The sequence below is a fragment of the Myotis yumanensis genome, unplaced genomic scaffold (assembly GCF_028538775.1).
Source record: "Myotis yumanensis isolate MYYU_CA2020_CCGP unplaced genomic scaffold, mMyoYum1.0.hap1 SCAF_1, whole genome shotgun sequence".
Taxonomy (NCBI): Eukaryota; Metazoa; Chordata; class Mammalia; order Chiroptera; family Vespertilionidae; genus Myotis; species Myotis yumanensis.
The window spans coordinates 31,017,756-31,045,624 of record NW_027223752.1 but is presented as its reverse complement, the minus strand read 5'-3'; the positions used below and the strand labels follow the sequence as shown (position 1 = coordinate 31,045,624).

The 27,869-nt window shown below is 49.2% G+C and overlaps 1 protein-coding gene and 1 pseudogene across 1 annotated transcript in view; one reads left to right on the top strand and one right to left on the bottom strand.

Annotated features, from left to right (window-relative positions):
* Positions 1-27,869, bottom strand: part of DPF3 (double PHD fingers 3) — a 271,445-nt gene that overhangs the window by 168,277 nt on the left and 75,299 nt on the right. The gene's annotated exons all lie outside the window — the stretch shown is intronic.
* On the top strand, positions 13,117-14,643 carry LOC139008109 (small ribosomal subunit protein uS14-like; annotated as a pseudogene).

Genomic DNA, 27,869 nt, shown 5'->3' with positions numbered 1-27,869 from the left:
CTGCTGCAGTGTCTTCAAGGCTGTTCGGTGACCGCCTGAACCTCTGTCCTAAGACAGAAGGCAGTGGGTGGCAGAAGTCGAACCTCAGGCATCCAGGAGAATACCGAAATGGTTGCGTAATGATTCCAGAAGTCCGAAGCCTGCCCCAAATGTAGAGACTGCATCTGGCTTTTGTCACTTTGCCCCCAACCCCAGCACAGCTTGCCATGTTGAATTGAAAGAAGAAAGAATGGATGAATAATCTGATCTTTCCACATACATGCAGCAGACAGCCCTACCCCTGGACTCCAACAAAACGCTTCCTCCCACCTGGAATCCTTGCCTTCTGCCCGTGGTCTGACTGGGTCCTGCCTCTTCTGGAAAGCCTCCCACTTATCCCGGCCAATAATGCTTGCTCTCTGCCTTCTCTGAGCTCCCCACATGTTTCACTTGTGTTTTCCCCACCTGAACTGCCCTCCTCATCTCTCCCCACCCGACTAGATTATAACATTTTGAAGACAGGGACTAAGCGTTCCATACTCGGCGCTACCCAACCAAGCATAGTGCAGGGAATTCAGAAGCATGTGGTCAATATGGATTGCTCGATTGAAACGCCATGCCATCCTTAGCAAACTAATGGGAGCTTCGCAGTTGAGAGAGGCTTGGGACACTTGAAGTTTCTCCATGTGAAGTTATCTGGCTTCTCCACGGCACAGGATTAGGCATCTGAAAACAGACATCCTGCAAGTTCACATCCTACTGAATTTTCCTTCAGCTCTTGGGGTTTTTTTTTCATTTCTCCATCTGCAATATTCACACCACAAGATGCAGATATTCTCCTTCTCTGAACTTTACAAGAAGCTCACTATGTGACGTCATCTGCTGATGCGGGAAGCATCCCTTGGTGCTTATCAAGCATGCCATCACCCCACTCTCCAGGAGAAGGGCCTAGGGCTCTGGTTGCAAACTTTGGTTTGTGGCAGAATCAGTCGGGGTGGGGCGGGGGCTGTGAAATTCTGATTCTGTAGGCTTGAGATGTGATCTAAGGTATCTGTAGTTCTGACAGATCCCCCAGTGACTGAGAAATCTGAAGATTATCTAAAGATAGCTCCCCAACCTCCAAAGCAAGGACATGAGCAAGAGGGCCTTGTGAGGCTTTGGGGCCATATTTTAATGACAGAATTGGAAGGCCCAATTAATTGACTGTAACTCGGCTGGTTTAGTTCGGGCAGGCGGCCTGGATTAACTTGGAAGCACTAACCTGTAGCAGACTAGTCCCACAGATGTCTTCGTCCTTAACAAAGCATCCCAGAGGCCTGGTCGGGGCATCCTTAGAGTGGTCACTCTGGCAGCGATTCTGACTTTCATAACATCCCAGGAAAGGCATATGGGAGACAAGGGCGCTGCCTTGCAAAAGCTGTCAGATGCAGACTTGGAACCCTAAGAACCCCATTATGACTTGAATGCCACTCAGTTTGGGCCCGCTAGACCCAATAAATTCCTTTTGCGGCATCCACTCTGGTGAAGACTTTTCAGGGACTTATTATGCAAAGCTATCTAAGCAAGACGGAATTTATATTGAACGTGGCCATGATTTCTGAGCTGCCACTGGGTGTTGTGATGACATATGCAACTCAGGGTTGAAGACAAGGGGCTGCCAAGGACAAGAGACTGAAGGAGGGAGGAAAGCAGTGTGGTTCCTTCCAGTAAATAGTGGGGGTGTGTGGGGGGGGGGGGGGACGGTCAGGAGAGGGGGGTGCTCTGGGGAGGGAGAAGACTGCAGCTTTTCTGTGTCCCAGGTTTGCCTTCCAAATGGCATCCAGACGTGACAAAATAAATGCCTCCTCCAGGGACTAAAAAATGTGTAGAATGCAACCACCTTTCAAAAGTAAAAAAAAGACTGCTTTATCTAGGGTGAAGCATACCTAGAAAAAAACACACGCCCATCACAGAAACCTCATTGACTGAAAAATATTTTTACTTTCCTGGTTTCTAGGCTGAGTCCTTTCTGAAACCCCAACGATGAGCTGGGCACCAGGATGCTGTCCCCTGGGTGTGACTGTCAGCAGAAGCACACCACTGATCAGAGACAATTCTTGGACAAACACATCCTCCGAACCCATCTCTGCTGCTGGAATCGAAGGGCCTCCAGGCTGCCTCCTCCAGTAAAGGGAATATTGGCATTTAAAACACAACCACAAAGAACACCTACTTCTGCAGTCAATACTCAACACAGAAGACCAAATGATCTCTTTTAAGTGGAAATCAGATTATGACATTCTCCTCCTTAACTCCCTCCAATGGCTTTTCATTGCACTCAGAATAAAATCCGAACTCTTTCCCGTGACTGCAGGCCCCAGACTGTCTGGCCACACCCACCTCTCCTACTCCACCTTGTCTCCTGCCCTCCCTGCCGACTGGACTCCATCCTCACTGTACTTCTTTCTGTCCCTCTAATATACCAAGATCATTTCACCTCAGGACCTTTACATATGCTGCTCCCTCTTCCTGGTATACATTCCTCTCAGATCTTCTCCTTCTCCTTCTTCAATCTACCCTCTCTAGGGTAGCCCACTCTATTCAGCTCCTGCTCTAGCCCTGGCTGTCTCATATTTTACTTTACATTTTCATAATACTTACCACTTTAAAAATTTTTCCTCCTTTCTCTCTTTGCCTGCTGATTGTCTCTACATAAAATTGTGGGCTCCATGAGATGAGGGTCTTCCTTCCCCGGTCTAAGACTGGATCCCTTGACCTAACGCAGGATTTGGCACATCGGAAATGGATACACTGAACAAATAAATAAAAGATCTAGGTCTACCTGCAACCGACAGTTTGGATGTTATGGAAGCCTGATCTTCCAGAGGGCAAGAAGGTCAGTGCTGGAGAGGCCCCAGGGCAGGGGATGAGGCTCACACTGCCAACTTCTCCCTTCTGGTCCTCTCAGCCCAACACACTCCTGACAGTAGGTTAGGGACCCATTCCACTGTCCATACTCGAATCTTGCTCATGACCCCACAATGCCACCTCCACACTCCAAAACCTGGAGAGAAGTGGGGCCAAGTGGGTAAAGGATGCCATTTGTGACATCAGCCACTCTTTTCTATGCCCCTAAAGGACATTCCAGGCCTGGTATTAGCACTGTAAACTAGTAGTGCCAGAAGATGGTCCCCAACATAGCAACTCCACGTCCTTTAAAGGGCCTCTCTCTGAATTAACCTCTTCTGCATGTTCTTTCTCAGAAAACGGATCCATGTCCTCATCCAGAGCCCTGAGCCTACGGGAAGGGGCAGGGGCAGGAGCAGGATGGGGGTAGGGAAGCACTGCTTGACAGGAAATCAATGGAAACCTGAAGGTCATCCAGAGGGCACTGTCTCCTCATCATGCACCTGCTGGGATGGGATTTGTGGTCCTGACCTTGCTGGGGGACCTCTGCCCTCCTGTCAGAGTTGGTTAAATCAGCCTACAGAAGCAAACATCCTGCAGACCAAGTGATCTCCAGGCATCCTTCTGAGGGACATCAAGGCAAACAAAGAAGCACTGAGTCTCATTTAACCTGCCACGAGGTTCACAGTCACCCCAATTTCTCTTGGCAGCAGCCTGTGCAAACCGTCTCGAGCCTGCTGTTTTTGGAGGCACATGCTTGGAAACCTTTTAATAAGGACAGAACAAAGCCAGGCTGACCGAGGGGCTAGTCATGTCCCCAAATTTTGGTTCTCTGATGAAAATGGTAAAAATATCCTGGGGCCCCGGCCAGTGTTGCTCAGTGGTTGAGGGTTGACCTATGAAATGGGAGGTGATGGTTCGATTCCCAATCAGGGCACATGCTGGGGTCCATCCCCAGCAGGTCCAGGGGTCCCCAAAAGTGTGGACGGAGTCGGCGAAGAAGGAATGACACGAAGACAGCCTTCAGTTGATCAGCAGCCTAGTCAGGACCTCTAGCCAGGAACTCCAGCCGAGTTCTGGTCAGGATCTCCAGTGAAGTTCTGGTCTCCAGCGAAGTTCTGGTTAGGATCCAGCCAAGTTCTGGTCAGGATCTCCAGCCAGGTTCTGTAGCCATGTTCTCTTGCTAGGTTCTCCATCCAGCTTCTCCAGATTCTCCTGCCATGTTCTGTCTAGGTTCTCCAGCCATGTTCTGGCCCGGATCTCCAGTCAGGTTCTCTTGCCATGTTTTCTTGCCAGGTTCTGTCTCTAGGTTCTGTGTGGAATCTCCAGCCAAGTCCTGTCTCTAGGTTCTGTCTGTAGGTTCTGTCTCCTGTTGTCTTGTTACATCTGTATTTATACCAGTTGATTTTAATCCTGTCAATTTCTACTCCAAAGGTTAGGGCGTTGTTTCTTATCTCCATTCCAGGGAGTAAAGATTATGTAGCTTAAGCGTGATTGTTCGTAGTTAAAGTGATTAACTACCAGCCTGGCACTTAGTTAAGGGGTTTTATTCCCTCCCTAACTTCAGGGGAAAATCCCTACCTGGGGAAACAACCTTTCTTGGAGAGGTGACCTTGGTTAAAACACATAGTGCCAAGAAGAGGAGCAAACATATTAAGAACAGTATGCCATATATGCCAGGTCCCTTGAAACATATGCTGTGCAGATGTTTCTTCCCTGCAGCAACTGTGTCAAGCAGCAAGGATGGACCGGCTCCCGGCAGGCACATGCCTGGGTTGTGGGCTCAATCCCTAGTAGGGGACGTGCAGGAGGTAGTTGATCAATGATTCTCTCTCATCATAGATGTTTCTATCTCTCTTTCCCTCCCCCTTTCTCTGTGAAATCAATAACAATGTACTAATATATATATTATCCTGGGAAACCAAAACCAAAAGAAAGGGGAAATACCTAAATCTGCCCTCACAATGACAAAGGGTATCAAACCTCCATACTGCTTAGGAAGGTCTATTCTTCCCATCACACCAACTACAAAGGAAGAATGACTAAATTTAGAATCTGATCCTCCTTTCCTCATGAACCCAAGTTCCCTCCCTCCCTCCCTCCCTCCCATCCTTCCTTCCTTCCTTCCTTCCTTCCTTCCTTCCTTCCTTCCTCCCTTCCCTTCCCCTCCCCTCCTTTCCCTTCCCTTCCCTTCCGTTCTCTTCCCTTCCCTTCCCTTCCCTTCCCTTCCCTTCTCCCTCCAGTCTTCTTCCCTCAATCTTTCCACCTCAGCAAAAGTCACTTATTATACAGGTCAGGAGCAAATAATTCAGCCCCCATCTCCAATCCAAAAGTTAAAGATGAGTCTAGTATAAAAATGAGGAAGAGTCACCCGACACATATGTAGAGAAGGATGACACGATGATGTTAATAATATTAACGGCGGCATGGCTACTATTTATTGAGCACTTACTATGTGTGCCAGGCACACTTCTAAGCACTTTACATGTATTCCCCCTATTTCACAGACAAGAGAAGATATAAGCCCAGGCAATTTCGGACCAGAACCTTGCTCTTAGCCACTATCCTATCAGCCTCACAGGGCCCATGCCCCTTCACAGTGGGTGGTGCCTCCAGGACTAGAATAACTCAAACAACACTTCCTGTTCGGGAGGCACCGGTTTCTCTAAGAGCATTACTGATTTGCTGGGCAATCTTAATTATTTCTCTGTTTTGCGCCTGGGTTTCCCAAACTGCCAAACTGTCCAGATGTCAACTTTCCTATCACAGAGCCACCTCCCAGTAACTCAAGAAGTGGGTTGGTGGTGGGGCTGCCTGAAAAGACACCATCCGAGAAAGGCAAAATGCATGAGGTGGTTTAGAAACCAAATATATCCCCAAGTGAGTAAGGAGTGATGGTCCTGAGAGGCCCTGTGATTCCAAACTGACAGGAGGGAAAGAAAGATGCCAGATTCAAATAACTAAAGAGCCAGGTTTAAGAATCCCAGAGGGTCAGAGGTTGTCCAGTCTGGTGCTTCTGTTGTATTACAAGGAAAATCAATAACCAGAGAGGTGAAGGGATTTCCCTCAGTCGCACAGGAGCAGTGCCAATGGTAGACTGTGTCCAGGCTCCTAGTTGAGGGACTTCTCCATGTGTGTAGCAGGGTCTGCAAACCACAGCCCGTGGGCCAGATCTGGCCCACCATGAATGTCTGTAAGTCAAGTTCAACAGGTAGGCAGCCATGCCCATTCGCTTGCGTATTGTCTGTGGCTGCTTTCACACTACAGTGTTAGAGTTGAGGAGTTCCAGCACATCGCATGGCCTGCAAAGCCTAAGATATTTACCTAAATATTTACCTAAAATGGGCCTTTACAGAAAAAGTCCGCTGACTTTTAGTTGTTAGGATAAAACTTGAATAATGAAATGACTCCATCCTTGGAATGAGAGAAAGTAGATTGGGAGGCCCCAGAGCCACGCAGCTTAAGCAAATATTTTTACAATTATCCCAGCTTGGTATAACTTAATAAAAACCCATAAATACAGTTAACACTAAGGAAAGCAAGCACTAGCTCACCCTACCTATTTAAATAATGATTGTTAACTACAGCAAGCAAAACGCAACACTGAGAATTAATTCTTCTAGCTTCCCCTGAAAGCCCTTTCTCACTTGGGAAATGCTTTTGTCCAATGGGCGAAAGGACCCTTCTTAGATGCACAGGCCTCACTTCCTCCTGGTGGGTGGGAAGGGCTACTGCTGAGGCAGTGGGGGCGGGGGGGGGGGTGGCCGGGGGGGGGAGAGCAGTGCCCCTCCCTGGGGTTCTCTGTCAAACAGGATGGTGCCCCTTGTCTCCCTCACTCACATAAAGTCAAGAGCCCCCAGGCGCCAGCCAAGGCTCCTATCCAGGCTTCCTCGACCTACAGGGCCTCCCTGCCTGGCTCACCCATCTCTCCCCTCTCCAGAGGATCGGCATAAGGCTCACAGAAGCATCCCAGCCCTCAGCTGTTTTGGTGAAGACATTCTATCATCTCATGTGGGGGTGACAGGCTAATGGGGGAATCAAGGCTGGACCTCGGTCCCAGGTTGAAGTGGGAACTTAGTCGTTGTAGGTCTTTGACAAGCTTCTCAACCCCTCTGGGCCCCAGGCTCTCATCTGTCAAATGGAGAGAATTATCCTTACATGTTCGGACTGATGGGATATGGGCAGAGCCAAATCAAGGGACGAGACAGGTGCCCACACTAAGCGCCTGATCTACCTTGTCTCCATCCCTGGGACCAGGCACAGCCCCGGCCCTTCCCGGAGCCTGACGTTCACTCGGCAGCACTCAATTAGTGCTCATCCTGGGGACCTGGGCCCAGGCAAAGCTCAGAGCCTCCTTCTATTCTTAGAAGCTTTTCCTCCTGGGGGCTGTACCTTTCCCACCATTCCTGTAGAACCACAGGGATGCATGTGGCTGTGCTGTGTATTGGGACCTTCATCATTAAGAGAGTCCAAAAGAGCCAACCTGAGCCGGAGGCTGAGGTCTGTGGGGGAGGATGGATGGGCAGGGGAGCTGATTAGATGAAAGGCTGATTAGGGGAAAGGAGGAGGCCGAGGGACGGGAGCCAATTTCGGTGGAGCGAGCACCACCTCCAGCAAATGCCCCACAGCCATCAATATCTCCTCCCAAGACAGGTTATCAGGGGAATTTATGTTCTCTAATAATTACCTTGCAGAGGGTTCCACTTATCTTACCAGAAGTATCTGCCAGTTGCCAGGCATGCGGGGTTCTGGTTCATTCCATAAACAGTGCTATCCACCTTCACCCCCATCCTCCCAGCACCCGACCTCTGTCCTCTGACCTCTAACCTTTCCTGGCCGCTCTGATGTGGGTGAATTTAAAGGTAAAAGAGTCTCAACAACTTCCAGGAGATTTAAGGGCTCCATGGGAGCTGACAGAGGGGGTTTGGAGGCTGCCTCCCATCGATAGGCCTGAGAGTGAAGTTGAGGCCAGGCCTGGGGGTTGCAGACTGCTGGGAAAGGCCATGAGGGAAGGGCAGAAGCAGTGCTTGGGGGAGACTGAGTGGATTGTGTTTGTCTCCTCCTGACTGATGACATCAGAGCTGGTCAGCATTAATTTTCTTTTCTTTTCTTCACATCCCTCCTCAAAGCCCCCCCTCACCAGTCCTCCGATGATGCCTCCCTCCACTAAGGTCTGGCCACTTACTCAGTAACCATCATATGCTGCCTTGGGTGCCAGGATCTCCATAAACACGTGTCCCAGACCCACTGTGAGCAAGCTCCTGGGAGCAGGGGCCTTGGCCCCTAGCTCCTCGTGCTGGCATTGCATTCCTGAGTCAGTACACCAGGCGGCCCTCACTGTGGGTTGGCCCGGTTCTAGGTGCTTTAGAAACAGTAATGCATTTTGTGATTGCAGCAACCCCATGAGAGAGAAGCCATTACTATCCCACATTCTACAGTAAGGACACTGGGGTTCCGCTGAAGTCATAGGCTGAAGGCCCCCTGAGGAGTGGCCTAGTCAGGCTTTGAACTGGCCACCTCGTCTCGAAGCCTGAGCTCTCACCACCACTCCACTCTGCCTCGATGGTAAGTGGATGCTGAGCCCGTGGAACACTTTATATTGTATCGACCCACTTATTGATACCACTTCTTTCTAAAATAATGTTTATCCAAGTAATAACAACAACAGCCAACAGCTAATGGTCATGGAGTGTGAAGAGGTGCCAGGCCAAGAACTTGCCTCTGAGTGCTCACGTTCACCTAGAGCAGTGGTTCTCAACCTTCCTAATGCCGTGACCCTTTAATACGGTTCCTCATGTTGTGGTGACCCCCAATTTCATTGTTACAAATTGAACATAATTAAAGCATAGTGATTAATCACAAAAACAATATATAATTATATATGTGTTTTCCGATGGTCTTAGGCGACCCCTGTGAAAGGGTCGTTCGACCTCCAAAGGGGTCGCGACCCACAGGTTGAGAACCGCTGACCTACAGAGAGATGCTAGGAGTGAGACAGGCTAGTAGCCAGGACAAGCGGAATAGGGAAACTGAGACAGATAAACAGCCAAGTAGTTTACAGCCATCTAGTAAATCGCAACATCCTGTCTTCTATAACCAAGGACACTTGGGAGTAAATGGTTTACACTTCTCCCCAACCAGAGGGTAAAGAGTTTAAATCACCTACTCAGGGAGACGGGTAGCAGAAATCCACTTAGTGCCATTTGGGCCAAACACACCCAAGGGCAGATGAAGTTAAGAAACTAAATCTTACTTTGATACATTAGTATAAACTGATGAACATTCTATTGATCTCCCCAAGACCTCCCCTAAACTCTCAGCCATTAAAACCCCCACAACAAACCCCCAGGAGCCTTTCCCTTCCTCCCTTCTTCCCCCACCGGCACCTCCTAAACTCTAAGGGATCCCACGAGACCGGGAGCAATGGGCAGAGAGGGAGCAATGGGCAGCAGCAGCTCATCCCAGGTAAACCCTGAACCTGTCCCCCAGGCTCCCTTGTCTCTGGCTTCTCAGTGAGCCAAAGCAGCCCAGCCAGGCTCTCCTGTTGCTTTTTCTATCCTAGGCCCTTCCTTGTTTCACTGTCCCCAGCTTTCATAAACATACTCTCAAAATCACCTGGACTTGTATTGTGAAATTTTTCTTGCACAAAGTCAATAACCCATACACTACCAGGGCCGGGTCCCCTTTCTGGTAACAGTAGCAGCATAATGTTCTGCTTCCAGAGCCACCTCTGTCCCCCAGAAACACCAACCTCTTCCTCGGGGCCTTTGCACCTGCAGGTCCCTCACCAAGTACCCTCTTCTCCTCTTTGCAGGGCTGGCTGCTTCTGCACCTCAGGGCTCTGCTCCCTCCTACTTCCTCGAGGCCCTCCCCAAACTTTTTTTTTTCTTTTAATATGTTTTTATTGATTTCAAAGAGGAAGGAAGAGGGAGAGAGATATATAAACATCAATGATGAGAGAGAATGAATCATTGACCGACTGCCTCCTGCACACCCCACACAGGGGGCCCAGCACACAAGCCGGGCATGTGCCCTGACTGGGAATTGAACCATGACCTCCTAATTTATAGGTTGATGCTAAACCACTGAGCCACGCTAGCCAGGCCCCAAACTTCTTATCTACAGCATTCATTCTTTACCCATCACACTGGTTTGTGGTCTTTTTAGCACTTCGCCAACCATTAAAAATTATTTTATTTATATTTACTTTCCCCCTGTCTTTCCTCAATCCTATATAATAAAAGGCTAATATGCAAAACGACCAAATGGTGGAACGACCGGTCGCTATGATGCACACTGCCCACCAGGGGGAAGACACTCAATGTAGGAACTGCCCCCTGGTGGTCAGTGCGCTCCAACAGGGGGAGCGCTGCTCAGCTAGAAGCCAGGCTCACGGCTGGCAAGCACAGCCGCCATGGCCGGAGTCTCTCCCGCCTCCGTGGCAGCGCTAAGGATGTGTGACTGACGGACATCCCCCAAGGGCTCCCGGACTGTGAGAGGGCGCAGGCTGGGTTGAGGGACGACCCCCCTCCCAGTGCATGAATTTCGTGCATCAGGCCTCTAGTAGATACATAAGCTCCCTGAGAGAAAGACTGGACTAGCTTGCTCACCCCTGTATTCCCACTGCCTCTACGTGGGTACATGGCATAGTATAGACATTCGATAAATATTAGTTGTCTAAATGATACCCACACTGGGCCTTACACAATACATGTTGGCTGCTCTTTTGGACACTATGTTTTAAGCAAACCCCACTACCTGTTCTATCTTCATTTATTGAGCCTTTCCCATGTACCAGGCACCTCAGTATTTCACTGTGCCCCACTACGAGGAAGAGAATAGTATCTTTATCATCCCCATTTTATAGATGTGGAAATCAAGGCTTAGAAAGGTGATATGGCTTACCCAAGACCACACAAAAGTAGGGTAAGATTTTTCCCAGTCTGTCTGCCTCCCAGAGTCCATGATATTAATCCAGCTGGGTTCCCTCAGCAGCTGTTCTGTCTTCACCCGAATGTCCCCAGGCTTACTTCTCTCCATCCCTTGCTTTTCTGTGCTGACCTCTTACAATGATCCTTCCAGGTCTCTCTCTACCACCCTCCCCCTGCTCGGTGCCTACAAGAGTCTGTCCTGTATGTTGAACCACTTGTCCCCTTCCCTGTGCTTCTGATGGCCTGGGCCAATGGCAAGTGCCAATGGCCAACCAGAGAGAAGGAAGAGTGTGAGATGCAGTATTTATTCCCCGAGCCGCCTCTGTGCGGGGACACTGGGGAGAGGCTGCATCCTTCCACTACAGGTCACGGCTCCTGTCTAGCAGCCCTCTCCTCAGGGTGACCATCTTAGATCCCCTTGACCTTCTCCCCTGCCCTTGACCTAGCCCCCAGGGTGTGAGCTATCTTCCTGGATATTTCCCTGACCATCTATACTAATAAAAGGAAAATATGCTAATTAGACCGAGAGACCGTCTGGACGTCCTTCTGGACAAAGCCATGATGGCAGGGCCAAGGCAGAGGCAGTTAGGAGCGATCAGGCCAGGAGGGGAGGGCAGTTGGTGGTGATCAGACCAGCGGGGGAGGGGGGGGGGCAGTAAGGGGCGAGCAGGCTGGCAGGCAGAGTGGTTAGGGGCGATCAGGCAGGCAGGCAGGTGAGCAGTTAGGAGCCAGCGGTCCTGGATTGCGAGAGGGATGTCCGATTCTCAATCCAGGGATCGGGCCTAAACAGGCAGTTGGACATCCCCCAAGGGGTCCCAGATTGGAGAGGATGCAGGCCGGGCAGAGGGATACTCCCCCTCCCCCACACGAATTTTGTGCACCGGGCCACTAGTGTTTTTATAAACACCCATCTTATTAAACACTCCACAGTCCACTCTGAATCTACTGCTTTCTGCTGGAACCCTGACTCTCCAACACACAAATACCTCCTGGCCCCTGCACCTCTACCATCTCCCCACTACTGTCCCCACCCTCTCCCTGCCTCCTGCCCCCTGCTGCCTGCAGCTGCCATGTCCAGGCCTGGGGTGCCCTCTCCCTCCAAGACCTATAAATAAATGCTGACTGTGGCTGGAAGGTCTGCCCTGGCAGCCTCTGCTCTTGGCCTGAGCCCCACCGGCCCCTTTGCTAACTTCCAAGGTAACACTGCGGGGAGAGGGGTCCCCCGGGGCAGCGTGCAGGACCACAGCCAGCTCCTGACCGTGACTGGAATAGAACCGTGGTTGTCAGGTCCAACCAAGGGTCCCCTTTGCTGGGGTCAGGTCTCTGTGCTGATGACCTCTTACCCTGACCCTTCCAGTTCTCTCTCTGTCGGAAACTATCTATCGTCTTCACTAGCAGAGAAGAGTAGAGACCCCCAAAAGCTAGTAACCTTTGAAGCCCTAGCAAAGGTCGGAGCTGTGCACCACCCAGTTAATCTAGATACCAACCAGTTCATCTAGATAATGGTAGCTGAAGCAACCTCCCTACCTTTAATCATGTAAATCCTTACTGATAAGATAGTCTGCCTATTACTGGAAATTGTCTACTGATGAGCTAATCTGTGTGTCATTGAAACCTCCTTACCTTAGGGCTACCCCAGATCAAATAAAAGGTTGGAGCGGCCTGAGCATCGGTGGAAGTCCCTCTCCTTGAGTTGGACTTTCCCGCCTGGCTCCCCAGCATTTCCAAATTATCTCGTGTCATTTCTCTTTCATTTGTGTGCGGCTCCTCTTTCAGATCCCGAACCCTAAACCACGCAGGACGTGGAAGGAAACACACCCGACATCTCTCCACCACTCTTCCTACTCGATGCCTCCAAAGTCTGTCCTGCCGGAGGGACTCTGCAGATGGTGTGCTGGCAGCTCTAACAAAGCCAACACCACAGCTTCGGTCATCACAGTGCCATGCGTCAAGCAACTGCTATGGGCCAGGGACAGTATCGGCTGCCATTTGCATGTGTTCACTCTAATCTTAACAGATGAAGACACTGGAGCTCAACGAGGACAGGACTTTAACCAAAACCCCAGAGATGCTAAGTGGCAGCACTGGGAATAGACTACAGGTGGCCCCCCGTCCAGAGACTTTAATGTCTCACCAGTCCGCACTGCCTTGTGGCCAATCCCTTCCTCCTGCAGGAGGACCATGACTCAAACTCAGTCCTGGCAGCCACTCAGAGACGCGCAAGCCACCCGTGACCTGGACAGGGTCAGGGGGAGTGGGAAATGGGTTAGGGGAAGTGTGGAAGGCTCCACGCTGCCTGGAGTCACTGTGTCCTAGAGGCATGGCGCTGCTTGGCCACAGTGAGTGAGTGCTGACCAGTCAGGGGACTGGAACATGTCCCCACAGCTCCTTCCTGCAGAGCCAGCTGGGAGCCATGTGCTTGTCCTTGGCACATACCAGCACTTCAGCAAAACATGCCCGCAGGCACAGACCCTCCACCCGCATGCCTGGGACGGTCACAAGGAAACTCGGAAGGGGAGGGCGGAGGGGCCGGGCAGCAACGAAAAGAGGGGGAAGATTCCTGCTGCGAGACCTGGAGGGACTGTGCTTCCTCCCTCCTCCCCGCAGCCAGAATTTATATTCCCCATTAACACCATTCAACGGCTAAAGGCTTTTATTTTTCTTTTTGAAAGGCAATGGCAACAAAAAGCCACATTTCTAGTATTGGAAGTGATTCTTGGAGGCAAACATCTTCACTCTGAGGACGGACACACACACACACACACACACACACACACACACACACGCCAGCTCTGCCACCGCGCAGCCCAAAATAGCTCACACTTGGGTCCTGGCTCTCCTGGGCTCCTGGAGAACCAGCTCAGCACAGCCTCCTGACCTCCGTCCACATGACTGCTGGCCGCTCTCCTTCCCCGGGGAACAATGCGCTCCTGGGACCCAGCCCGCAGCCACACCCGCTCCTGCGGACCACTCCACCCCCACCAGGCTGGGCATCACCCTGTCCCTGTCTGATGTGTCCTGACAGGACAAGGTCCAATTAGCAGAGGCCGTTTCCAGGGACCCAGCATGAGACGGGGCCCCCATCTGCAGAGCTGTCCTGCACCTCCTCTCCCTCAGCCCCTCCGAACCTTAAATCACTGATGGGACATCTCTAGGTGAAAGGCTTCCTCCCCCAGTATTTTACAGACTGTTTGGAAGACATCCAGAATGTTCTTTAAAAAGAAGGAGGAAAAAAAAGAAACCCTGCTGAAATAAAAAGCTGGGTTTCATCTTGAAATCTGTGCACTGCTGGAATTTGAATACTGTCGTCACACCAATCAAAAACATTCTCCATCCCTCCCTTTAAACACCAAAAATTTAATCTCCCCTAAAGATGGGAGAATGGCAAACATGATTAGACCCAATGAATATATGGAGAAACTGAGAACAAAAGAAGGACATTCAATAGATTGCCCTGCTCTGACCAGCACTGCAAATGAAGTAATAATTTGAGGGAGATTTGGAGGAAAAGGAAACCAAAAGTGTCAGACAGCCGCCATGAGGCTGTGGTCAAAAAAGGGCCACATGCTACCTGACTAGCTCAGCAAAGGCCTGTGAGGCGGCCTTGCAAACTCAGAGACCTACAGTAACCACAAAGACCTATAGTGTTTGCCATGACGAAGTAACCCTGAGCAAGAAGGGTCACTAGCAACTCTACTGGAGCCAGCCGAGGAGCTTCGGCCAGGGTTCCGGTTCTTGCCGCGTCTGCTCAAACCGCCACGGTCTGATCCGGAAATACAGCCTCAACATGTGCCGCCGGTGTTCCCGTCAGTACGGGAAGGACATAGGTTTCATTAAGTTGGACTAAATGAACTTCCATGAATGGGTATTTCAAGACATCTACCTTATGACAGAATGCCATCTCTTTGTACATAAAATAATTTTTTTTTAAACCTTCAAATAAAAAATAAAACAAAATAAAGTAACCATAAAGGATGGTCTAAAACGAAAACTTTTTAAATAAAAAAGCAGTCTAGGTCATAAGCCCTTATCTTCCCTGAGAAAAGATCAACTTTGATCTTAACTGAGCCTATTGTCTTCTTGCATCTAAGATAACAAACCTTTGGAATGTCAGGGTAACTTGTAACTTCCCTTTTGTTCAGACCCCTCAAGGTACAACCAATGCCTCCTCAGGGCACAACCTGTCCCCACCTCTGTTAAAAGAAGCATGTGTCTATCATTTTACTTTTTTACTCAATCGGGAGGTTTCCCCACTTTGTTTTCTCCGACCTCCCTAATCTATCACCAATGGATTTCATGGAACCCACTTACATCTCCTCCTTTGCTGGTAATTTATAAAAATAGGTGAAAAACCGCCATTCTCCAGAGCATTATCTCAATATGTTGAGATTCTGCTTCCTGGCAATTGTCCACAGTTTGGCTCAAGTAAACTCACAAAAGTTCTTTACAGGTTTGAATGTTAGCAAGGCCACTGGACAGAGCAGCAGCATCCCATAGGAACTGGCTGGGCAAAGCCCGCCACTAGGCTGACAAGACATTCCTGGGGATGGCGGGAAGGAGTGGGGAGACAGCTGAGTCTACTCATTATCTGGCAGGAGGCTCATCCGTAGTAACTCCTCTTCTTTCTCACAAAAGCAAGACTGAAAGAAAGCAAAAGGGAGGAAACATCCGCACAAGCAGCCAGTCTATTAGGGACCCTGGTAATTGCTAGGCAGGCAAAACCCCTGCAGCTTCACACTAAGTTTACCTCCATCATCACTCTCTCCCCATCTCGCCTCCGTAGTCAGGGAGCTGGAAAGGAAATGAACAAGCCCACACCCAGCTCCCATCTAGATGACCAGCTGGGCCACTGGAAGCATCCACAGATGGGGTGAGGGGATCCCAGGGGAAGGGAGCCCCTGAGAGATCACCATCCTCACTTCCTGCTCGGCACCTGGAGCTCTGCTGGATGGTAGACACCAGCAAATTCAATGAGAATTATTTGGGCCTGCCGAGGAGTCCGGAGGCGAGATGCTAAGTAAGAGAGCCAGCTCCATGTTACTTCTGCACCTGCAGGAGTCAATTTCTTGTTGTCCGGCTGGCTTTCCTGGCAGCCCCTCAGCCTACCCTGCCACCTCTGGATGGGGTTTCCCAACTCTGCTTCTGGCTTATGCGAATGACAGTCATTCGTTCACTTAGCCAGTGAGTGTGTAAGGAATGTCTATCCCATGCATACTGCGCCGTAGGAGAGGCAGCGAAGCATTGTGGTGAAGGGCTGGGAACCACCATAGGATGCCAGGTTTGAGACTCGGCTCCTCACTTGCTTGCTGCCTGACCTGTAGACATCTCTGAGCGTCCCTCTCCTCTTCTGTCAAATGGAGATAGAATAAGACTCTCCTCAAATGATCACTGAGAACAGATGAGATAACCTCACTGGGAGTGGTCCGTAAAGATCACAGTTGTTTCTATGACGTGGGTCCCACTTTCCACTCGCTGCTACCACTGGCGGCAGAAAAAGGACAGCTCAGGCGTTAACTCACAGTTGTCTGTTCCACTGGCCTCTCTGCCCACACAGATGAGCAGCAGCAGAATGTGTTAAAAAATAAAATAGCTCAATGCCATTGGTTCAGATTGCCCCCCGCACCCCCACCACCACCACCACCAGTCAGCTATCTAGCCACTAAGGTCAGTGGTCAAAAGCACAACCATTGACTGTGTGGATGGTTCAGTGCAAAGCCATCCCCACCAGCAGGAACCTAACGCGTAGCACAGATCTCTCAGCCCCACCCCCAACCATCCATCACCTTTGTTTAAAGGGCACTGGGATGGAAAGGAGGAGCCATAGTAGGCTAGAACTTCGGTACATTCAACAGGACATGTGGAAGGTGGTGTATTGGTTTTCTATTGCTGCGATAACAAATTACCACCAACTCAGTGTCTTAAAACAACATAAATGTATTATCTGACTGTTCTGGAGGGCAGAAGTCTGCAGTTAGTTGGATAGGACTAAAATCACGGTTTCAGCAGGGCCGCGTTACTTCTGGAGTCTGTAGGGGAGAATGTTTCCATGCCTTTTCCAGCTTCTAGAAACTGCCCGCACTCCTCGGTTTGTGGCTGACTTCCTCCATTGCATCACTTCGACATCTGCTTCCATTGCCACGGGACCATCTCTGACTCTGACCCTCTTGCGTCCCTCTGATAAGGACCCTGTGTTTATGTCGGGTCCACCCACATACTCCAGGAAAATCTCCCCATCGCAAAGTCCTTCATTTAATCACCCGTGCAAAGTCCCTTCTCCCATACAAAGTAACATAGTCACAGGTGCCAGGGATTAGAACGTGGACATCTTTGAAGGGGGAACCAGAGGTGGGGTCTGCTACAAAGTGCACTTGAGAACGGTTGAACGGTAACTACTGAGCTGCCCACTCGTCCTGCGAGCCTGTTATTTTGCTTCTATCAGTTCCAGTCATTACATAAACCAGTTTGACGGGAACTACTTGACTGACAGCAAATACCAGAGGGCCCCACAGGCCCCAGGAATCAGAGGGTCTGCTCAGCCCAAAGCAGAACCGCCGTGTCATGCTGCAGCCTGAGAGGCCTCAAAAGAAGCACCCAATGATCTAGGGCTTATGATCCTAGTTCTTAGTCTGGACATGGTCCAGGGACAGAGATTTCCGTTTCCTTTTCTGCAGAAAGAACACAAGTGTGAGGCTCTAGCACCCTACCACAGACTCATGCTCCATCCCCCTACAGGTCTTCCTTGTATAAACATTTGTGTGTTATTTTAAATTGTGTCATAATCAATTTGGACTACAGGCGACAGCCAACGGTTCTCATCATGACTCTTTCTGCCTTCCCATTTTGAAGATAGGCAAACCGAGGCAGGACCAAAGGAACAAGGATTCACCTTTCTGTGACAACGTCGTGAGTCATTGGATTCATCACTTTTTGTTTGACATTCCATCACATCGGCTTCCATCCTCATCTCAGTTGAGGTTTAAAAAAAAAAAAGTTCTAGAATCTGAATCTCAGATCTTCTGCTAATTAGCTGTGACTTTAGGCCAATGACATCCCTTTACTCCTCGGTAAAAGGAGACAGAAGAATCTGCCTCTCACAAAACTGTTGCATGGGTTAAATTACACATAAAATCCTTGGCATGTTGAGTATACGGAGCATTTCCTATGTCTCGGACACGATGCTAAGCATTGTATGCATAATAAATCCTTTAATCCTTACACCTCGATGAGGGAGGTTTTGTTTATTATTTCCATTTTCCTAGAAAATAGGCCTCTTCGAGGCAGGAATATTTCTTTCGAATCTTCACCCTCTAACTCAAATATCCTGTGAGTAGTAAATGCTGTCTGCAAGCAGTGTTGCCAATAAAAAGAATGGAGAGGTCAGTTGAATCTGGAATCACTGCTGTAGGTTTTATGAAGGTGGGATCTGAAAGGTAGGTAGAATTAAAGAAAAGGAAAGAGGAAAGAGGGCAGGTCTTCCCAGTGGGATAGAGGGAGGTGTAGAGAAGTGACAAGAGGCACAAGGCATGGAGGAGACAGGACTAAGCAGATCACAGGGGTAGGAGACTGTGGGGCTGCCTTTGTGAAGCTGAACAGTATGCTGGGATACACTCGTTGACATGCTGTGGCCGATAGGAAAGAGGAGAAGTTAGGTTGTCCCAGTTCCAAGTCCAGGTCTCTTGAGGCAAGATTCTCCTCTGCCCTCCTGGGTTCCTGCTGCCTGGCATGTGAACAAGCTTGGGCTAGCCTGCTGGAGGATGAGCAGAGACATGAAGCAGAGATACGTCATCCTGGCTGAGGCCATCTTAGACCAGCCAGCCCACAATCTACACAGCACCGCACCACAGACACATAGTGAGCCCAGCCAAGATCAGAAGAACCACCCAGCTGAGCCCAGATCAAATCACTAACCCATAGGAGAGTAAACAAAATAAATGGCTGCTGTTAGAAGCCACCAGTTTTGGGGTGTTTTGGTAAGCAGAAAATCTTATAGGAACCAGTGTCTCTTTCACCTTTAGACCCTCAATAGCCAATACAAGGCCTGGCGTGTAATAGCTACACAGTAACTGTTTCATGAAGAAAGTTCTGAATCGATGAACCAATAGAATTGTGAATTAATGAATGACATGCTGGAAAGCTGAAATTCTGTCAGCTCTCATAATTTTAATGAGTTACTTTGGTTTAAGGACTATTTTCAGCGTGGATTACAGATACCTAATAAAAAGACCCATTGCCCTAGCCAGTTTGGCTCAGTGGCTAGAGCGTCGACCTGTGGACTAAAGGGTCCCAGGTTCGATTCCAGTCAAGGGCACATGCTTGGGTTGCAGGCTCGATCCCCAGTGGGGAGCGTGCAGGAGGCAGCCAATCAATGATTCTCTCTCATCATTGATGTTTCTCTCTCTCCCTCTCCCTTTCTCTCTGAAATTAATAAAAATATTTTTTTAAACCCATTATCTTTATTCTCTCAATGAACATTTTTTTTTCCCAAGCTTAGTCAAGTGAAAAAGGAAAGTTTCACATGCACATAGAATGTAGGGTAAGGCGATTAAAAAACTAGACTAACTGTTTAGAAATCTGGGTTCTAGATTCAACTCTCCCAGTAACTGCAAGACCTTACTAATTGTCTTAATTACTATTTCTACATCTGTAAAATAGATATTAAAAGAAAATGGTTCTTCCCTGTCAACTTTACTGGGTTGTGGTGGCAAATAAGATAGGGTGTGAAGGGTCTTGGGTGCTTTCCACCATCAACAATTCTGCTTCCTCTATAAACAGAGTTTTACTTATTGACAGTTTTCATAAATATATCCTTTATGAGCTCCATTTACTTTTTAAAAATGTTTTTATTGATTTAAGAAGGAAGAAGGGAGAGAAAGAGAGAGATAGAAACATTGATAAGAGAGAAACTTCATTGATCAGCTGCCTCCTGCATGCCCCCTGCTGGAGATCAACTCCACAACCTAAGCATGTGCCCTGACCAGGAATCGAACAGCGACCTCCTGGTTCATAGGTTGACGCTCATTCACTGAGCCACACCAGCCAGGCTCCATATACTTTTTTTTTATCTTCCTTTTAGTATTCTACTCTTTGGTAGCCTTATTTTCAAAGATAACAACAAGACAAACAAGGAAACAGTTAAAATTATCCTTGAGGGCACGAAGGAAACTGTTGCTCAATCCGAAGAGAGCTGGTATTCCTGGCAGTGAGGATTACGTATGACTAAGGTCAGACAAGACACCTGCCTGATTCACCCTCTGGGATCAAAGTTCCGACGGAGAACTCTCGGTCCCCACTAGGCCGCACTGGGGCGCCAGCTGTTGAAGATACAGCTTGCTCCCTCTTCCCTTCCAGCAGCTTCTGCCCAGGGTGGCAGGTCAGAGACTCCAAATTCCAAGTATGGGTCTTCTGAGGCCTCAGTTCCTGCCTTGGACTCCGTAGAGTGGAGCTCTGAGACCAAGTCTGGCTGCTGGAAGAAAACCCTTCGTCTTGGTAACGCCTCCTCACAGCAGACTCTGGTTGGAAGTTCAGAGTGATCCAAGCACTTCAGGACCTTCTTGGGGGACTGCCTTCTCCCAAAACTCCAAAACTTTCGAAAGTCACAGCTTAGAGTAACCATCAGGTTTCCAAAGACCTAAGGGTCTTGGAAGTGGATAGGAGGCAGCGCAAGACAGTGTGGGGCGTGCAGGAGGCAGCCAATTGATGACTCTCTCATCAATGATGTTTTTATCTCTCTCTCCTTCTCCATTCCTCTTTGAGATCAATAAATATATATTTTTAAAAGAGACCGCCTATGCCCACTGAGCGCTGTGCTCTCCTCCTCCTGTGTCTGATGGCGGGGGAGGGACAGAGGTCAGAGGTGGTCGCTACTCAAACTGGGGGCAAGGCTGAAAGGGTGGGCAGCTCTAGTCCTGCTTCGTGACCTGGGTCTTGCTTCCCACCGTTATAAGAGCCCACCGTTACCCTAGCCGGTTTGGCTCAGTGGATAGTGTTGGCCCTTGGGCTGAAGGGTTCTGGGTTTAATTCCAGTCAAAGGCACGTATCCCTGGCCCTGGTCAGGGCATGTGTGGGAGGCAACCAATCGATGTGTCTCTCTCACATCAATGTTTCTCTCTGTGTGTGTCTCTCCCCCTTCCTTCCACTCTCTCTAAAAATCAATGGAAAAATATCCTTGGGTGAGAATTAAATAAATTTTAAATAAGAGCCCAAGCTTCCATTAACCCAACCTCCCTGTGGTGGGCATGGGCTGCCTGCCTGCCTGCCTGTCATTCCTCCTCTTTCCAGTAGCAGCACCTCTGTTTTCCTCCAGGGAACCACCTTTCCCCCACCATCAGTTGCATAAAATCAACCCCACTCCACCTCTCAACTTCAGACAGGCTTGTGACCCAGCCCCGGCCAGTGTGAAAACCACCTTCCCAGGCCTCAGTTACGGCTTTAAGAGTGAACATGGAGTCTCAGGCAAGACAGGGTCGATCCTGGGACTTCTGTGGGGAAAAGGTGCTTTCTTTCTCTAGACATGAAAAGGCTAAAAAAAAAATGTGTACCTGCCGCTGCTGGGAGACACCCATGAAGCAGGCCTTTCAGCAGAGGAGGCCAATGCGAAGGAAAGCAGACTTGAGAGAAGAAGAGGTGGAGGGAGCCCAGAGGACCTGCTTGAGCCTCTAGGCCCAGTCCTGAGGGAAGCAGATACACTCCTGAACTTTAAGGAACTCGAGCCCGTACATTCCTCTTTGTGCTTAATCAGTTTGAGTTGCGTTTCTTGCCATTTGCAACCATAAAAAGCAACTGATGCACATTCCAGAGTTTACACAACAGGTTCTACACAAGCCTGCAGGGGCCGGCCCCACCCAAATGCCTCTAGGCTGCTCAAACCCAAGCTCTTGAGAAAAAGATGGTTCACTGTGGCCATAGGAGCCACATAGCAAACCTGAGAGGCAGGCAGGGGAAGTGGTAGACAGCAGCTCACTGAACTGTGCTCTTTCGCTCACCACAGTCCCCGCCACTCCCTACTGTCTTTACTAAGCCCTTTTTTTTTATTATTTACTTTATCTGCTTGGCCCCTTTAAGTATATAAGTTTACCTTCTTTTATTGGATGGATCGATCAATCAATGGATCGATAATGGATGAATTAGCGGATGGGCAGATAGGCAGGTAGTTATATATTTGTTTACAAATTGAGCCTACATACAATTAGGCGGGACACAGATGAACAATGAAACCCTCAGATCGCTGCAGTCAGGGGACCATTTGATAAAATGGGAAAGGAAATAACCAGAGACTTATTTCCACTTACAATGCGAGGGGATGACTCTCTGGGTGGCACTCACCCCACGGTTCTCCTCCTCTCGCCCGAGGGTGGTTAACGCAGTCTCACCAATACGGCAGCACAAGGAGAAACCATTCCTGGCACTCAGGCAGCTACTTCAGATGAAAACCTGGCCCTAGGCAGTAGCCTCTCCTCAGTCCCCAGCATCTACTTGGATCTGGGCAGCAGCCACAGAAACCAAAAGGGGCTTCAGAGGATGCAGGCGCTGTGTTCTGCGTCTGAACTGGGAATGATTGCAGGCAAACGTCTACAAATGTATCCGTGAAGCTCCAGCCTTGAAACAAGAACATGGGGAGTCCAAGGTGGCCATGGAGTGACACTCAGTGGCTCAAAGAACTGAGAACAAAAAACACTCAGAAAAGTAGCAGCAGTAGAGACCAGGCTCCGAGCCAAGGCGAGGCCTGTCCCTCAGCCACCTGGCTGAAGGCGTCTCCATGACCGTAAGGTCGTGGTGAGTCACACTGAACCATGCTGTGAACCATCCATTGTGGTTACCCACGCTCACGGTGCAGGCAATTGCTTAAGAAACTACACAGCGTTCACTCCATTGTGAATCGTAGTTCCCCCTTTTGTTGTCTTTGTGAAGTCATCACAAAGCTGGGAGCAAAAGACTCCTTCTTCCAGGGATTGCCAAGGAATGAGCCCATCGCCGGGCGGGTTTAGCTGTCTCTGCTCAGCATGCAGGTGCCCAGTGCGGTCAGACCAGGAAAGCAGCACCCACGCCGAGTACGCTGGACAAGGCCAGGTCATGCTAAGCACGCCACCCTGACTGTGAGGCACAAAACACACGTGAGGGCTCTGGACCTCACCTCTCCTCAGAGCCAGGGCATGAAGGCAAAGAACAGTGGGAGGAAACAGAACTGCACATAAATACTCCACGGAAGGAAGAGAAGGAAGGTTAGCTGCGGAGGGGTCAGAAGTACCAGCTCCCTCAGGATGAATCCTTCTTGGCGGACACCATCCCTGCCAGGCATCCACCTTTGGGTGACTGGGTCCCACAGCCGAGAAGACACCAGCATGGGATGAACTATGGAAAATCAATTCCTGCTGCGGAGCAAAGAGAGTGGCACCAACAAAGGGCAGCCTGTAGGTACCAGCAAGCAAACGCTCCCTCGCCTGTTGCTAACAGGAGCAGGTGGGTGCACAGGATTGTCACTGGCTCCCACAGACGGCACACAGGGTCCCTGCCTTCAACATGCTTACATTTGAGAGAGGCAACAGACCGGTGAGTGCAGAGTCACAGTAGATTGTACCCAGCCTGGGAGTCAGGAGACCTGGGTTCAGGTCTGGCTGGGCTGTTTCGGGCTTGTAGCCTATCACTAAGTTGTCTGGGCTTCAGTTCCCTCCTCTGTTAAGGGAGACCCTCCCAACTCATCAGTTCTGTGAGTTCCTGGTTCTCAGGTCAGCTGATCTCCAAGGGACTGTGCAGTGTTCACACGCTGTGCTTTTGAGAGTCGTGTGGGTATCAACGTTCAGAATTAGCTCCTGGGAGTGGGAGCTAAGATGTTATGCCCTGAACCTCTCGCCCTGTACAGACCCAGGCCCGGGACACACTCTGGATGGTCCCTGAACACATAGCTTTCAGCCCTGGGTGTTTGTTTTAACTAACCAGGAGGAAAGAATTTGGACTCTTTTCAAAATATATACAAAGGGAATACATTTGTTTATTTTACAGAATGTATTTTCAGATACAACAGGGTGAGAAGCAAGGCTAAAGTCATTCTTTTCTCTTGGCTCGTGTGAGGGCTACTCTTCCACGGTGACTTCTCCAAAGACCATGAATGGCAGAGATCCTTTTTTCTCTCTCTCTCTAAATCAAGTCCACTTTATGTAAAACTTCCACATGCCACAAATGTACATGAAAATACCAAAATGTAGTTTAAACAAACTCAGGAGCGGTCATCACCAGACAGACACAGTCTGTCATCGAAAGGCAGGTGACACGTAGTCCATCATTTAGCACCTGGTCACACACAAACCGTGGGACCCCCAGAGGCTAACCCAGCCCCTTAGGAACTCGCTGGGCTCAACTGTTTCTGGTCAGAGTCGCACTCTGACGGGCATGGGTCAGAGGCACGGCTGGTGCCGTGGCAGAGATCTTTTGATCTCACATCTCATAACCTGTCTCAGTTTGATACCCTGGTCATGGACAATTGTCACATCATCCTTCAGGGCTATAGCACTACAATCCTACACCTGCCACCATTGCCCAGTGGGGTACAGGGTCCCACCCCACTGCCCACCTCTCCACCTGTGCCCAACCTTACTCTGTAAAGTCATCAAATAAAATCAGGACCCCCAGATAAACGTGAGTGTTAGATGGAAAAGAAAATTTATTATGGCATTTGCCTTCCTAGGCAGCACAACTGAGGCAGGTCCCTTCCAAGGATAGGAAAGTCCTCCTCTCCTCTAAGCTTGTGCTCATAGAGCCCAGTGGCCCTTGTGTCCCCTGGTTTCAATGAAGCCTGCCTTTTCCTCTTTCAGGGTGAGGTAGGAAGGCATGGCTTCCGAGGCTCATGGTAACAGGTCCGATTCAGATGCCAGTGGTGCTTGGTCAAAAAACTGCTTATGGCTGAGTCAGAAACACTTCTGTAAATGACTCCCAGCGCCAATGCAGAAGGATCCGGTGAGAGGGGGAGGTAGAGGAGGGGGGAAAATGAGAGACAGGTATTACTATAAAATCTCCAAGGGACAGCTCAATTTAAAAGAGCTCACTCACTACAGGGGGAAAAACACTAACAAAAAAACATATTGCCTGGCAATGGCTGATACATAGGCCACGAAGATCTAGTTCTGTTTTCAAGCTACAATAGACAAGCTTAGCTTGTCACCCAGACCTGGATTTCATCGGAGTCCAGTGGACCTAACACACCTACGGATCCTTTAGCGGCCTCCTGGGCAGCCCGAGTGGAAGCTCCATGAGGGCAGGCTGGTGCCTTTTTTTTCTCATCGCTATATACTCGTATCCAGGAGCCAGCCTCATAGTGAGCACTCAGCGAGCTTACGGTGAATGAATGCCTACAGTATTCAATATGTCCCAGACATATCATGAGCTTTGTGCTGAAACGGGGTCTGAACAATTCAAATGAGATCTGACCAGAGAAAGAGATGGGCCAGGATGACCTCTGAGGTCATCTGCAATGCCCTGCGCCCTTGAGGCGGCCATACTCAGGCAAATCACCTCATTCGGAGAATTTTCAATATTTCCGTCAACATCCTAGTTCAGCATCTATGGTTGAAGTCCTCAGACCGTGCCCAGCCCTTGGTGGTAACCTCAGGAGAGAACTGGGTGAGGACAATGAGAGACAACTGGGGGAAGAGGGCCCAGGTGGACAGGGACCCAAAGAATGGAGTAAGAAAAATAATTCAGGATGCAGCATGGCCATCCCCACTCCCAGAAACACAAAGATCCTCCTTCCAGAGCCACACTGCACCCCCACCAGCGCCGGCCCATCAATTCCATGACTGCGCTTCTTTGTGGAACAGAACAATAAGTACATTATTCCAACCTATAATTATCCTAGGAGAAGTGATAGCGAAGTCAAGGCATTACGTGAACATTGGAATACTGGATACCATCCCACAAGAACAACAGCAAAACAACAACCATCTACAAAATCCCTAATTTAAAGACTAAAAGCTTCCCCAAACCAGTACCCTTCACATTTACTAGTATATGAGGTTGGGATATTTGTTTCTTTTCTCATGATGATTTAAGCACAAGGCCTTCTTTCATTGGCGTTTATAGCATTTGGGGGAAGGGGATGGGAGATTATGCTTTCTTTGCAATAAGGAGGCAGAAAGTAGAGGAAGGAGTAGAGGGCATGAGAAAGTGCCATGGCTAGGGTATGACACATGGGAGGCCCTCAAAGGGAGTTGAATCTGATTCTACTCAGTGAATCCACGCAATTAATAAAGAGATTCCTGAAAACTCCTCTAATGAAGGCAGTTTCCAGAGGCTTTGGTACAAAATACATAGAACCCTGGGTGATGTCATGGAAAATACAGTGACAAAAAAATTTTTTTGAATTCTCATCTCTCTGCCATAACTAGCTGTTGCCTTGGCTTATTCAATAAATGTGTGTTCCATACCTTCAGTAACCGGGGGAGACACTGAAGAAGTCATTCTTCCTCTCTGAGCTTTGCTTTCCTCTCAGCCCTGGAGACACATGGGCTTCTCAATTCAAGGTGCGGCCCCGGCCTGGCTTGGGACCTGCCTCCACAGGCCGTCACTGCAAAAGGAGAACCTGCTGCTTCTAAAACCGAGGTGGAGCCTGCACGGACAGGGCAGAGGAGCAGAAACAGTGCGGCACAGGCACAGGGGCCATCCATCTCTGTGTGCAGTCATAGCAAGGGTATGGGAATAGGACTGTTTTTTCAAACACGTCTCCAGTTTCTAAGGAGAAGATCGCTCTTCACTCTAGAGAGGACCCTCATCTTGAGCCACCGTGAATGCGTTCCCACCTCTTCTGGACTCCAGTCAGGGCTTCTTCCCTCTCAGACACCTTCGGCCTCTCCACTCCTCAGCCTCCTTTCCTTCACCTTCCCACACACTATCCTAGGAGCGGCCTGGTAATTCTTGTACACTGTCCAAGTCCCTTCCTAGTGAAAAAGGTGATGACGGAGACTAAGCAAATATGATCAGGAGGAGAGTCCCTGAGAGGAGCTAAGGCTTATGGGAAGAGTTCTCACACTCTATGTCATCCCAGGAAAGCTAAGCTTACAGTAAGCTATGGTTGCAACTGCATTTCCTCTTAACTTCCTCTTTCCCCTCTCAAAGTACTTCTCATCCTGCCATTCAGTGCAGTGTGTAAGCTGCCATGTCTGTGTGCCCTGGGTTACAACCCTTTTGTTTTCCTAAAGAAATCTTTTTTGGTGACAAAGCACCGAGTCCATACTGTAACCTCATTCCTCACATTTACAGAAGACCTTCCCGAATATACGATAATGTTCTCATCTGTCCATCTCCTCAGCTCTAACCATCCTTCCTCAGGAGCCACTGTTTCATAATTGCTAATTTCCTCCTCCTGTTTCCATTGCCTGGTCATCGCGCTATCTGACCAACATTTGGCAGCATTAACCACATATTCCTTGAAACTCTCAGAGCCATGACTTATTTAGCTCCCTCAAGGAAGGGTCCTTGCATCCTGTGCTCCGTGGTGGGAACAGAGCAACAGAAAAGACCCAGTCCTTACCCCTATGCTCATCTCTCCAGATCTACTCCCTTGGCTCCAACTTTTACCTGACGTTAGCCAACTGTTTTAAAGGACTCAAAGAGCCTTCACACTCAGTACCTCTTGCATTAACAAAGTGCAATCCTACAATATTTGGAAAAGCATTTTACATTGTCATAATTTTTTTTCATTGGGAGAGAGAGCTTATTCTTACAGCCAACACTATTCTGGAAGTGTGGGAAACCTAATGGAAGTCCAACCAATGACTTCTGATACATGACATGATTTTGTATGTCATTCCCTCCCCCCAATTCTCCACTCACTGCCCCACTGCCTGTCAGCACTTGCTTGTGTGCCTTACAACAGTTAACTCTTAGGTTCCTCTAAGTTGTGAACTCCTGGAAGACATAGAATAGACCGGTCTCTTTTTAGTCCCCATACTGCCCAGTACTCAAATATTTGTTGAAATACAGCAAAATCAGGGAGAAATTTGACACCAAATCTCATCTCTATACGATTCCTCACTATAGTCTGTCCCTTTGGAAGACTGTGTCCGGGTCTACTGCTAGCATGGCCCG